This window comes from Camelus ferus, chromosome 2 (assembly GCF_009834535.1).
Source record: "Camelus ferus isolate YT-003-E chromosome 2, BCGSAC_Cfer_1.0, whole genome shotgun sequence".
In the NCBI taxonomy this organism is placed as follows: Eukaryota; Metazoa; Chordata; class Mammalia; order Artiodactyla; family Camelidae; genus Camelus; species Camelus ferus.
The window spans coordinates 46,538,435-46,552,636 of NC_045697.1; the positions used below are offsets into that span (position 1 = coordinate 46,538,435).

General features: G+C 36.9%; 1 non-coding gene across 1 annotated transcript; it reads left to right on the forward strand.

Moving 5' to 3' along the window:
* Positions 1–13,426: 13,426 nt before the first annotated feature.
* On the forward strand, positions 13,427–13,537 carry LOC116659511. The gene has a single exon (XR_004314871.1). It is a non-coding gene; the product is annotated as a U6 spliceosomal RNA (small nuclear RNA).
* The last annotated feature ends 665 nt before the right edge of the window (positions 13,538–14,202 follow it).

Here is a 14,202-nt window from a genome sequence, read left to right on the forward strand (position 1 = left end):
AAAAGAAATACTAATTTTAGTCAACAAATCAGAGACATGCCAAGCCACACTGAAGCCCGAGGCAAAGGAAAAAGTAGTAATACTGCCCCTGTCTTTACTTAACATTTTGATATTTTATTCACCAGGCATTTTTTTTGCACTAATTGTGACTTTTAAAAAATTGTATAAGAATTTATTTATGTTGATGACTAGAGTTTTTTAGCAGCCCCTTAAATTTAGCTTCAAAGGTAAATGCCTTCCTTACCTCATTTTAGTCCCAAATCTGCACAAACTCAAATGTTTTTAGAAATATTTTTCTTTCTCTGAAAATATTGTGTAGAATAAAGCTTCAGAGAAAAAACTCGTTCCGCCATTCTCTTCCTTCATAAGTTCATTCCTAGCTTTGCAATAAAATAGAACTCTGTAGAATAGTAGTTTTTCATCAGCTGGTCCCCAATGACAAGGGTGTCACAGGAGCAAAGAGTAAGCTGCATTTGGGTGATGATTGTTGGTCTGTGCTTCACAGTAGGTGGAGGAGGCCTAGAAAAAAGCTCCAAGCTCTGGGGATTTCTTCTCTTTGCTCTTCCTTCTCCATTTTTAGACAAATGTAAACTACAATCCTGTAAGTGCATCTCTCCTGACTTTCCCTTCAGTGATCTATTTCAGGGTTTCTACACCAAAGAATTTAGTGTGCTAGGAAGAAGCAAGCCTTTCTTTCGGGTTTTTGTTTTTTGTTTCGTTTTGTATTTTGTATGTGTGTTTGAGGGGAGGTAATTAGGCTTATTTATTTATTTATTTTCTAGAGGAGGTACTGGGGATTAAACCCAGGGCCTTGTGCATGCTAAGCATGCACTTTACCACTTGACCTGTACCCTCCCCCTAGAAGGAAGCCTTTCTGGCCCAAATCTAAACCTACACCCTCCAGTCAGTTTCACAGTAATTAAAGGTGATAATTTTATCTTCATTTTACCTATGTCTTTATGCTCAACTAGTTCTAAACTTGAGATGAAAAGAAAGAGTGTTTCTGATTGACCTTAATCTCAACATTTTCCCCCTAAATTTTGCTAGTTAAGTCTAGTCAAAATGATCCTTTGGTTTTATAGACTTCTAAGTCTAACAATAAATTTTAAAGTCCTCTCTGGTCTCCCCATAACTTACTCAGAAATTTGATGACTTTCCAAATGGAGAATTTTAACATAAAGGAAACATTTTATTTCAAATTAGAATAAAGTATGAACAAAAATGAACATTTAAAAACCCCAAATGACTTAATGGTCTTGAATCATTTTCATTTCCATATTAACTGACAAAATGCATGTCTGTTTCATAGTTGCTGTTTTTGCATAACATACACATCCTGCTTTTCCATTTCACATTACTTTAAACCCATTTTTCTGTGTTTTCATAAAATCATCATAATTATGCAGTAATCACTGTTATGTGCTTAATTTACCAAATCATATCCTAGCTTAAATGCTTAGATTCTCTCCTGATTTCTTCTTCTAGTAGAAGACAAAGGATGTTCTTTATAAAGTATAAGTTCTTTATAAGTATAAAATTTGATTCTATTTACTTTTTTCCTTCATATATATCACTAGGAGTACGGTTACTGGGTTAAAGGTATAAATATATTTATGGTTGTAGTTAACTATTCAAGCATTTTTTTCATATTTTTCTTTTTAAAAATCACACCTCTAAAGATGATGATATTGTGTTAGTAATTTGCATTTGAGCTTTTTTCCCTAAGTTTCAAAATAATTGGTATATTTTCATCTTATTTGTTGTTTCCCCCAAAACTGGAATATTACAGACAAGAACACTGAGGTGGAAAACAATGCAAGGAATATGATTGTGTTCAGGTGTTACCAAAGCTGGATTAAAAAAATGACATTTATGTAATACAAATATCTGGATATATACAAGTAGACAAATGGTTTTTCTGAAATTTTTCAATATTTTCATCTGGATGTTAGATGTCATGTAAATATACTTTGCTCCCAATTAGAATATCAATTGCAAAATAGCAACAAACATTAAGAGATGCTCCCATAATTTAAAGCAACTTCAACTTGGAACAGAATTTACTAACACTGATATAGCATAAAATGGTAATTTCTATTTTATTATTTCAGGAAGACTAAGGTTGTAAAGTAGTAATTAAATGTATGGAATACTATTTCCCAAGAGCTACTAAAATTATTCTAGAATTCTTTCCCTTATTTCTTACATTTTACTAAGCCATGATTCCCTTGTTTAAAAAATCTATGAATTGTGTTTATTTTTATGGATTGAATGTTTGTATCCCTCCACATTTCATATGTTGAATCCCTAATCCATAATGTGATGGAATTAGGAGATGAAGCCTTTGGGAGGTAATCAGATTTACATGAGGTTATAAAAATGGAGCTCCCATGATGGGATTAGTGTCCTTATTAGAAGATGAAGGGACCAGAGCTCTCTGTTTCTGCCATGTAAGGATATAGTAAGAAGGCAGCTGCCGGCAAGCCAGGAAGAAGGTTTTCACCGAGAGTCAACCATGAGCCACCCAGCCAATGGTATTTGTTATAGCAGCCTGAGCTGACAATTAACATACAGTTCTAGCTTTTCCTCTAGTCCAGTTGCAGACACATATGACAGTTAATCAGACTTATAATGATAGCCTGGAATATGCATTATTTGCTTAAAATAACTGTCAATTACTTGTATGAAATCAGAGCTTTCTGTACCTTGTTTCGAATTTATTCTTGAAGATTTCCAGGATAAAAATCCATGGAAACCTTCAAATTTCATCTAGCAGCATTGTGGACTCATCTGCTAAAAGAAATCTTAGAGTAAAGACCTTTGTTAACTGAAAACATAAAAGCTAAATAATTACCTGTATAATTAAATTCCCATATCATTTTTTCCATTAGTGTATCATTGTTTAGAAAAATTAATTTTTAGTCTTTTTATATTAAGCTGTATTCAGCTCTTAGGGTATAGATTGGAACTCTAAAATTAAGAAGATAAAATAAGCCAATCCTCACTGTCACTCAGCCTGATTGTGATAGGTCTTAAATCTGACAATAGTATGTTTACATTATCACAATATCCTTTGACCTAAAATTATAAAAAATAATTTGCAAATTATGAGAGCATAATTTAAGAATAAAACTCAGGGAGGGTGGGAAGGGATAGACGGGATTTCAAAATTGTAGACTAGATAAACAAGATTATACTGTATAGCACAGGGAAATATACACAAGATCTTATGGTAGCTCACAGAGAAAAAATGTGACAATGAATATATATATGTCCATGTATAACTGAAAAAATCGTGCTCTACACTGGAATTTGACACAACGTTGTAAAATGATTATAAATCAATATAAAATGTTATATTGTTTAAAAAAAGAAAGAAAATCTGAGCCTTTACCTTGCTTTAATAATTAAAGTTTTGTTCTCTAAAAAATAATAATAAATAAATAAATAAGAATAAAACTCAGGGTGCAATCAGCTTTCTTTTTGTGTTCTGAGACCAATTTCAGTATGTGTTTGTTTGAGGGGGGTCTTCCCCACAGTAACAAACAATTCTTGGACAGGGTGTCAAAGAATTCAACTTAATTCCAACACAATCTACCCAGAGGTAGCATCAGATTTCACAGGTTAAGGGTTCAGTCCTACAAGACTGTCCCCTGCCCCACCTACTAACTTCAGACACCAGTTTTAAGTCCAGACTTCTACCTCTGTTTCTGATCAACCAGCTACAGATTGGAGATTTCAACGATCTCCTCCTTGGACTTCATATGCCAATCAAAAGTCCAGGTTGTTACCTGTCCTTCTAACTGACTGGCTATAAACCAGAGGTTCCCTCGGCCCCTCCTTGGGTTTGATTAACTTGCTAGAGTAGCTCACAGATCTCAGAGAAACATTTTACTTAGTAGTTTATTATAAAAGGACATAACTCAGTAACAGCCAGATGGAAGAGATTTGTAGGGTAAGTTATATGGGAGAGGGCAGTGTGGAACTTCTATGCCCTCTACAGACACCTTACTTTCCCCAAATCTCCATGTGTTCACCAATCCAGAAATTCTCTGAACCCAGTCCTTTCAGGTTTTAATGAAGGGCTCATTACATAGGCATGACTGATTAAATAGGTAGCCCTTGGCAATTGATTCAACCTCCAGCTCCTCTCTTCTTTCCTGATCTGGGGTGAGATTGAAACCCTCTAAACACGGTCTTGTGGCAACCAGCCCCCATCCCTAGATGGAGTCCAAAAATCACTTCACTAATATAACTAAAGTCACTTTTTATCACTCTCAACCCTAAGGAAATTTCAAAGGCTTTTGGGAGCTTTGGGTCAGGAACCATGGGTGAAGACCAAACATATATAAGAAATATATTTTGGTCATCTGAATGACCCAACATATATTTCTTATAAATCACAATACTGTAAGCTTTTAAAAGAAAAAAAAGCAGTATAAAAATAAACTATTATACAGCAGATAAATTATATAATGAGTAACCTAAATCAGAAATGGGTGTATCAATTTCAGAAGGGTTAATTTTTTTCACTCATAAAATGAAGGTTTCCCCTTTACAGAAATTATTTTTTTGATTTGTAAAAATTCCATTTGACAAAAATTTTCAGGAGTATGTACTCCTTGCCCTCTTGTTGTGTGTCTTTTCAGGAAGTACTGATATTTCAAACAGAAGTATAACAAGTTACCATACTAAAAAAAAGTGACAGAATGGTTGTATGAGTAAAAGGAAAGAGGTGAAGTAACCCAGATACCAGGAACTGTACAAAGCCGCTATCACTCCTAGAATAGAGGAAGGAAAATCAGCCAGATCCGTGATCATTGTGTAGCTGAGGCTGCTGTAACTGCTGCCACTGGAACCAGTGGAAAGAAACCAGGAGGTCATCTCACAAAGGACACTGCAAGATCCCAAAGCTTGTAGCTGCTGGATCCAGACCCCAAGAGCACATGCTCTTGGAGCATCTGAAGCACCTCCTGCCTCTACCACCTCTACAACAGAAACCTGAACAGAAGCCTGGAGTCCATACTCCTATGGAGAAGCTGTTCCTTTGCTGTTATTCCCACCACTGCCCAAGGCACAGCCTACAGGAGAAATGCAAAAGAAAAATGCCTTGTTTCCTTTCCACCACCTCCCATTGCAGGAACAGGAAGCCAGCTAGTGAGACAGTGGGGGTGGGTGGGAAATGTAGTTTCCAGGCTTCTAGCCAGCCTTGACATGGAACAGAGCACAGAAAAATTGGAATAGACAAAGAAAAAACAGATAAATGATGTCACAACCCTACATACATAGTGTATAACTGGTAAATATATTTTTCTTCTTCAAGTACTTTAAAGATAGAACAGTTAAATTAATAATTATACTTGTGACCTGGTCTTACCTGCAATTTTTGTGTCATGTTTGCTTCTTGAATCTGATTAACTAGAATACTTCTCTTATCTTCTTTTTAATATGTGGGGTTACGTGGTTTCCAGTACCCTACATACAAGATTAACACTTCTGTGCAGGAAGTATCTCCTTTCAAGCTTGTAATACCCTTCACATGGAAGATCAGTGAGGGAAATTTTTATATTCTGAACAAAAACAAAATCAAATGTATATACTAAAATCATTTGCCTAAAAGTTTATGTTGTTCTCAAATAAAAATGCATTTCTTGCATTAAAAAATAATTATTTAATTCTTGTGCTTTGAACATGATTTAACAGGAGATTGGACTACCTACATACACACAAATAATATATGATTAGAACTGAGGTAAATTCCTTTTCCCTCAGGGAGACAAGATGATTTCCTGATCATCGGGGAACATAGATCCCGGTACGTGTTGGCTATCTCAGCCCATCCTCATTCCAGGGGCAGCTACTACAGTTGCAGGCTCTGCTCTGACCACTTTCAATGCTGATGCTGACTGCCTGGTGTTAGACCACCCACCTGGGGTTTCCAGGGCTACCCTCACTTCTGACCAACTGACTACAAACTTGGCATTCCCATTACCCCTCAGTTTTGATAACTATCCAGAACAACTCACAGAAGCATTATACTTATGAGAACAGTTTTATTAGAGCACAAAAGGATATAAATCAGAACCAGATAAAAGAAGAGGTGCATAGGAGGAGTCTGAGAGGGTTCTAAACATGAAGCTTCCAGTTTCATCTCTAAATGGAGTCAGAATGCATCACTCTCCCAGCACATCGACATATAGCAACATGCACAGAACACTGCCAACAAGGAAAGTTCCTTCAAGCTTTGATGTCCAGGGCTCTATTGGGATTTCATTAAGTGAGCACATAGCACTGGCTATGTGATGAACTCCAGCCCCTCTTTCCTCCCTGGAGGTCCAGTTGATATCACTTGGCTCAAAGCCCTACTCTCTAATTACCTTGTTGGTGTATTTGGTATCGTCAGCTTCATTACCAGAAACTGTTTAGGGGCTCACTGTGAGTAGCAAAGACACTCCTATTACTCCAGAAATTCCAGAAATGTGTAGGATACCTCTCAGGAATCAGAGAGAAAGGCCAGCCAATTATTTATTATGCAGGACTAGTTTTTAAACCAATCCTTAAAATGGCAAACGCTTTTTATCTTCTTTCATGTCAATAAATGAGATCTGAAGTATTCTTATTGTTCTAAACCTAGCAAACAGAGCCAAATTAGCCTCCATTCTTAGGGTTATTGGAAAATGCGTCTGCACCTCTTTGACTGGCAGTTCTAACACGGACACACTCCATCCACACCTAGGAACAAAACTGCCTTTAACTTCTGTATTTAAACTCTGCCCAAAGCCTCCCATTGTCTTGCCTTTGCCCATCCAGTGAGACCCCTCCAACAATGACTGCAGCATGAATTTAGACTGAGCATCTTCATCCCCTTTGGACAACATGATTCGGGGCTGTGGCTACTTTCTACTGTTTCTGCCAGTTCCCCAAAAGGACCCAACAGAATGCACACAGGTTATGACAGAACAAAGAATTTCAATTTCAGACAAGAAGCTTATCATTAATATCAGTTTGCCAGGTGTTTTGGAGAGAAGGAACTAATAAAAATTATTTCTTAATGATATTATATTGAAAAGAATATTTCAAAATAAATAAAAAGTAGAGTTCGATCTGATGATTTTCTCTGGCTGTTACTTCATTAATTCCTAAGAAAATGTTAAGCTGGATTAATATTACCTACCTACTATTAGTATGATGTTTTAGAAAATATAATAAGAATGCTGAATGTGAAATTGAGAAATAGGTTATCACTTTTCATCACCTTTGGTAGACTAATGATAACTTGGATTATTTCAATGACATGTCAACAGAGGAGCCCACAGTAAATTAAATTATTGATCAAAATTGATTAGTTCCCTTTGGTAATTGCATACATCTTAACTTTGCCGTGACCTTGAGGCAGACAAAGTGTACTTCCCTCACCCTTAGCCACATGACTTGCTTTGGTCAAAAAGATGTGAGCAGATGTGATGTAAGCAGAGGACTGAGTTGTGCTTGTGTTTGGCCATATCTTGTACACGTCTGCAGTTGCAGGAGAAGAACTGGCCTGGACAGCTAATGCAGTGTCAGTCTGGGCCCCAGAATTCTCACACAGGGAGCAGCCCTGAGTCTGACCTGCAGCAGAGAATGAAATGATGAAATGCAGAAAATCGTATCTACAAGTCAGTTGCTGCCGTAACAAATACTTGAAATATGTGGCATTGGCTTTGGGATAAAGTGGCAGAGAGCAAAGAAACTTTGATGAGAGTCTAGAAAAATGTTATTTGGTGTCAAAACATTTGGCAAAACAGTCACCTGTGAGAACTCCAAAGAAAGAAAAGAGGTATCTATTGAACTCCCATCTTTGGAGAAGATTTCAAGCCAGAACCTTGCAAATGTGCTGATTGTTACCAGATGCATTTGATAAGTTCCTACAATACTGAAATGAGCTCAGAAAAGAACTCACTGATGAGCAGGAATAAATAATCATTTTCAGCCACTGAGTTTTGGGGTGCTTCATTATAAAGCACTATTGTGGCAACAGTTGACAGATAAAGTACCTAAAATCTACATTAGTTTTAACCGAACATCCCTATGGTCTTCTTTCCTTATATAAGTATTGGCCAATCTCCATGGATGTTATGAGGAATACAAAAAAAGAATTAGTCTGCTTACAGAATTATTGGTATTTGTGGGTAAACTTTATTTTCAGATGAAGTAATTTTAAATACTATATTTAATGAAAAGAATGTTAGTAATTTTAGATATCAGTAATTTTATAAATACAAATATATATTACATATATATTTTTAAATGGGCTCTAGCATTCTTACTTCAAGACATTCTAAATATTGAAGGGTTGATGAAAACTCTGAAAAATTAATAACTAAATTATGTTATACTTATTAGTTTTGCCTGTCAGTAAGAGAATAACAAATATTCTTCTATTTATTTTACTTGCTGGTGAATGCACCTCTGACCAGTTGAAGGCATATCTGAGTTGAACTGAACCAAAATGGCCAGTGTGATTAATTTGGTTTAAATTACTACTGATGTGTTTTTGTTGCTGTTGTTGTCTTTTGGGGGGAGGTAGTTAGGCTTATTTATTTATTTATTTAAATGGAGGCACTGGGCATTGAACCCAGGACCTCATGCATGCTAGGCATGTACCCTAGCACTGTGCTATACCTTCCCCTTGGAGTCTTAATTCTAGGAAGAGACCCCATCAATTTCTAGCCCAGTACAAGCCAATAAGGTTGCAGTGCCAGGGTTAATGTTTATGCCTGTGTCCTGGCTCAGTACATTAACCCCAAATGAAGACCAACTAAAAGCAGTCTAAACATGAGATGGGCTGCCAGAGGAGATTGTCAGCATTATAGCAACATGTGCATATTTATTCACCTCAGTTGTCTGATTGAGAAGGCGTGTCTATATCCACAAAGGGCAAATACTTGGCACACAGTGAAACCATACACTTGTAATATAATGAGAAAATAAACATGATTATTATGTGGCCAAGAAGTTCATTATCTGACAGAAACAACAACGAAGTCCACACCTTGTATTTACTTCAGGAAATTTTGTGCACTATCCCAATCCATTTTTTACACTCCCTTCCTTTGGTAGTCCAACCAGAAAGAAAAATAAAAGTCCAACATGGACACAAACCAGAAAAGGAGAGAAAATCCCTCACTGTTATAGGAATCCACAAAGTAAAGTTCAAATTTAAATTGTGTCAAACATTCCAAGTTTAACATAAATATTTTAAAATATTTGCTCAGTGTCTACATTCAAACATATCCAGAAAACTCATCCAGTAAAATCGATTTCTTATTCCTCAGTGAGCTTTCCAGTCTGAGTCACAAACCTCATAAGAGGGACACCTTACCACAGGCCACAGATTTCTTTCTCTATTTCTTTTGTAACTGGGAAAAAATAGTCTGTTTCCATTGCTTAACTTGCAATTTTATTCCCTATGCCAAACCAGACCTTTGGCTGTCCTTTCCTTAAAAATATACACTTTCCTAGTATTAAGGACTTCTAAAATTTTTCCACAAGAGGTTTCTTTCTTTTTCTTAGTAATTTTTGTTTTGTTTGCTAGAAATGAAATATAAAGAAACACACTATTTTTAAAACCTCACTTTAATTCGTTGGGTGATGATGGAGCTAAAATATGTGCTGTTAATATGGAGCAATCAAAATATTAAAGCCAAGGTTATCTGCATCCAACCAATGTGATGAGACCCACTGGGTATGGAATTCTGGACTTCACTTGCCCTGGGAGTTCAAAGGCTATAGCAGCAAGCTATTAGCATATTTCCCACAGACAGAGCAGTGGAATGACTGAATATTTAACCAGTGCCAAAACATCACATTGCACCTACTCTGCTTGAGAATTGAAACCTGTCAGCTCCTAAATTGTGTGCATTTTCAAGCAGTTAGCACAGTTTACTGTCTGAAAACCATCACATCACCCCCATTCTTAAAGCCAATTGTTTCATAAATGTTAAGTTAAAGGATAATGTTATACTTCCAACCATAATTGGCAGACAGGGATCATGTGTTCCATGTATGTTTTATCATTGACTCAAGAGGGAAGTGCAGAGAGAGGCGTCGGAACCACTATTCATTTTGGGGGGCATATAAGAGTGGGTTTTTTAAGTAAATGAATTAAAAAAACTCACACTCCACTTTTGGGACAATCTGATGTCATCCCAAAAGAAACTGGTCAAGTTTCTATGGTATTTCACATCTGCAAGGCACAGCGTTACTTCCATCAGCTGTCAACGTTGCTACTAAAATTAAGATGAGGAACTCCACAGTTCAAGCAACTTAAGTGGGTTTGGAAATTACATTTGCTCATGCTCTCTTTATAACGTTAAGGTTTTGGTGAGTATAGTATGTGGAAGGAGCTCATTGTAGGATTTATTTCTACATATTTAGCAGCAGCCTAAGTTCAAGGGGTATGATGTCGGTTTGAGATTTCTCAGTTCTACTTCACTGGGTTGGAATGCCCTGCCACAGTTTGGCCCAGAGATGCTATTTCCTCTGGACTGGAGTTATAAAGAAAGCAATTTAAAATGCATAAACACAGTGCCTGAGCCATGCCATATATTCACCACCCAGCAGGGCATCATGCTAAGAGCTGCCTCACTTCCTAACTGTTCAACTGAAGGCCTCACTCCCTTCCCAACGATTAATATTCATGTGAATTTGTACCAGAGGGTTCAGGCAGAATGAAAAGCAACATACTGGAACATCACAGAATTAACCTGAAATTTCTAAGCCCAAATTTCCCCCAGAATATGCTTTACAAAATGAAGAATCAGTGATTTTTACTTTATCACTATTTTTGACTGCAGTAAAAAAAAATAGAGAGTTAGATATCAGAAAGCCTGAGTTTTAGCTTTGGCTCAGACACCAAATAATTAGATAATTCAACCAATGTTTATAGTTATGTTCACGATATGCTTATCACAGTGGTAACTGCCAGAGCACAGAGGAAATTCATAGCCTTTGCTCTTACGAAGTCCACAGTCTGGCGGTAGGAACTAAACAGATACTTTATTTTGGTAAGTGAGAACTTTGCCAGTCTACAGATGCTATCAGTAGACTGGAAGAATTAAAGTAGCTGATTTTTTAGCTGTGATTTTATGATTTGGTACTAAAAATATACCCACAAGTCAAGTATTTTCAAAATGTACAACGTATCAAGCACCATGCTTTGCACTTTGCATGTGTATTGTCCCTTAATTCCCACAAGAACACAATGAGGCCGGCTGGCTACCACTGCGGAGATGTTATGCAACTGGCCCAAGGTCACACAGCTGGTTAGCGGCAGACTCAGAGTGGGGACCCCGGTCTGCCTGTCTCCAAAGGCCACGCTCTTACAACTGATATAAACCACCTCAAAATAAGAATATACTAAGGACTGTCCATCAGGGATGTGATTAAGGTGGAATTATAGCCTACAAGATAAAAAGTCATGACACATTTTCATGGTGGAACTGCTGTGTTGAGGGGAAGATTGAGCAGAATCATTTCTGGATCACATCTGCTTTGAGATTAAGTACAGATACGTACTGTTATAGTTCATAATTTATATTTTTCTTATTAAATAATAATCAAGAGGAGAACGTGAGCTGGGATGTGGTGGCTGGGAATCATAAAACATGTTATTTGTCTGCATACACTTACTGTTGGCTGGCCGAAGTAGAAACCACTTCACAATCCGCAGAGGCAGCAGCATGGTGTTCTGGAAAGAGCCTGGCCCCGGGAACCCGACTCTTGCCAACGACTCTGCATGACGTTGGGAACTCGTTTCCTTTAACTGGGATTCAGTGCTCCTATCTGTTAAGTGAGGACAATGGATCTGGTTCAGCTTTTAGCTTCTGTGACAGTTTCCAAAGGAATTAAGCCCCATGATTTTGATGGTCTGACTTTAGAAGTAGAAAGCCTGATGTCCACTAAATACATACATTGATTGGCCCTTGGCCTTTGTTTCCTATTGGAAACACTTTTCCTTTCTCTAACCCTCACCTGAACACACACATACATACACTTGTTCCTCCTCCTCTTCCTCTCTCTGTCTCTCTCTCTCTCTTTCCATGGGTCTCTTTGTGTCTGTCTCTTACCTGGCTAAACACTAATCATTTTTTTCAGGTCTTCACTTGGAAATCACTGTTTGGGAAGCTCTCAGTGTTTCCCAAAGTCTTAGTTATGTGTCTTCCTACCAACATCTATAAAAGTACTCTGTACTTCCTCTGTCCCTGAGTTTATGTGAGGGTTAGATTATATATAACATGTACAGCGCTTGGCAATATGCTTGGCACATGAAAGTACCCAAGAGCTAACCTCATCATCACCACCATTAAAATGATTATTAAACTTATGACACCTGTTTTTTAATTAGCCTCTTTGATCCTCTGTGTCATCTACTAAGCGTTAGCATTGAGAGGGCAAGGACCCTAACAGTCTGACTTGTTGCATCACCAGCAGCTTAGCACTGTGAATAACAAGAGGAGGTAAATATGTCCTAATTAATTAATATTAAATAACACACAACAATTTGCATAAGGAGACTTTCACTCATGCAACACAGCAAGTCGAGCCTTTAAGCACATTCTAGTGGAACAGACTGAAACATGCGATTTAATTTAGAACAACTTGTTATGAGCGCTGTAATAAAGTTTTGAATTAAGTTTTATGGAGACATAGAAAAAGAAGTAATTGACTCTGCCTGGGGGGTGAGGTACACAAAACTTATGTTGAGCTTTGAAGAACCAGGGTGATTTAACAGCAGAGATGTGAAGGAGGGATTATTTCACAGAGAAAAAAATGGTATAAATAAAAACATAAAGTGGGAAACTGCATTATGTGTTTGCACCACTGACTTTTTCGATCCCTGGGATAGTGCAATGGAGGGTAAGGAATAAGTTTATTAGAGAGTAAAGAGAGATGAGGATGGGAAGAAGGAGGGAGGTTAAGACTTTGAAGGGTCTTAAATGTCATGCTTGCATACAGTAATACGAAGCTTTCAAAAAGCTTTTCCTCATCTCTTAGTCACTGCTCAACCCCCTGCAATCTATATCTTGTATCTTATTGAAAATCTAGGTAAGCATTCACCTCAACTATTACATTGGGATGATGGTTTGACTTTTCCTCTTGTCCACCCTCCACCCTCGTTCAGCCAAGGGCCAAATCCTCTTAATGCTACCTCCGAAGCACCTCTCAAATTCAGAACGTCATGTCCATTCTTTCCCCCACTGACCAAATTCAGGTCATTAAACTGCTGTCTACCTGATCTCCTACTCACATCATCTCCTAAATACCCTTCACACTGTGGCCATTTACTTCTGAAACATTGACCATCGATCTGACCCATTAAGCTTCTCCTCTAAACTTTACCTTTAATCTGCCAGAACCACTGTTTATTCTCCCTTTAATGTGTTGTGTGCTGACTTCAGTAGCACATAGACTAAAATTGGAATGATACAGGGAGGATCAGCATGGCCCCTGGGCAAGGATGACACAAATGTGTGAAGCATTAAAATAATAATATTTTGTAAGAAGAAAGTATTTTAGCAACACTCCACACGTTAAAAGGTTCCACATTTTCCTTTTAGACTACTCTATTATGAGTTTGATCAATGAGGTCACAATCAGTGGCTAAATTATTACAGATCTGGTGAATAAAATCAACTTTCTATGAAAAATATTTTAAAGGTTTAAATGAACAATATATAACAAATAGACTCACAAATATAATTTGCTATTAAAGAGTTCCTAGTCTCCAGGTTATAAATCAATATTCCTTTAATCTATTTACATAATCCTCTTATTATTATAGAAAGCTCTTTTCTTAGCGAAGCAAGTTGGAAATTCACTTTCTAAAAAGATCCAAAATAAATATTAATTATTTTACTAAAGGTTGCAAAATTGTGATTTTCTAATTTACCCTTTCATTAACATCTTTCAGTGAGACTTCTTCAAAACAACTTTTCCTCACTAGCCAGGGCTATTTGGTCATCTTCAAATTTAGTTCATAAAGGAAAAGCAAGATAAATTTTTATTCTTAGTTTTTTGCTTTTAAATAAAGTGTTAATGAATTGTGTTTTGGTTTGTTGGTTCTCCCTCTCATAAATTATGTGCCATGAACTTAGGGATTCTTACGTAATGAGTATGTTCCAATAAATTGTACTCATTATTCTTTTTGATACTCAAATCTTG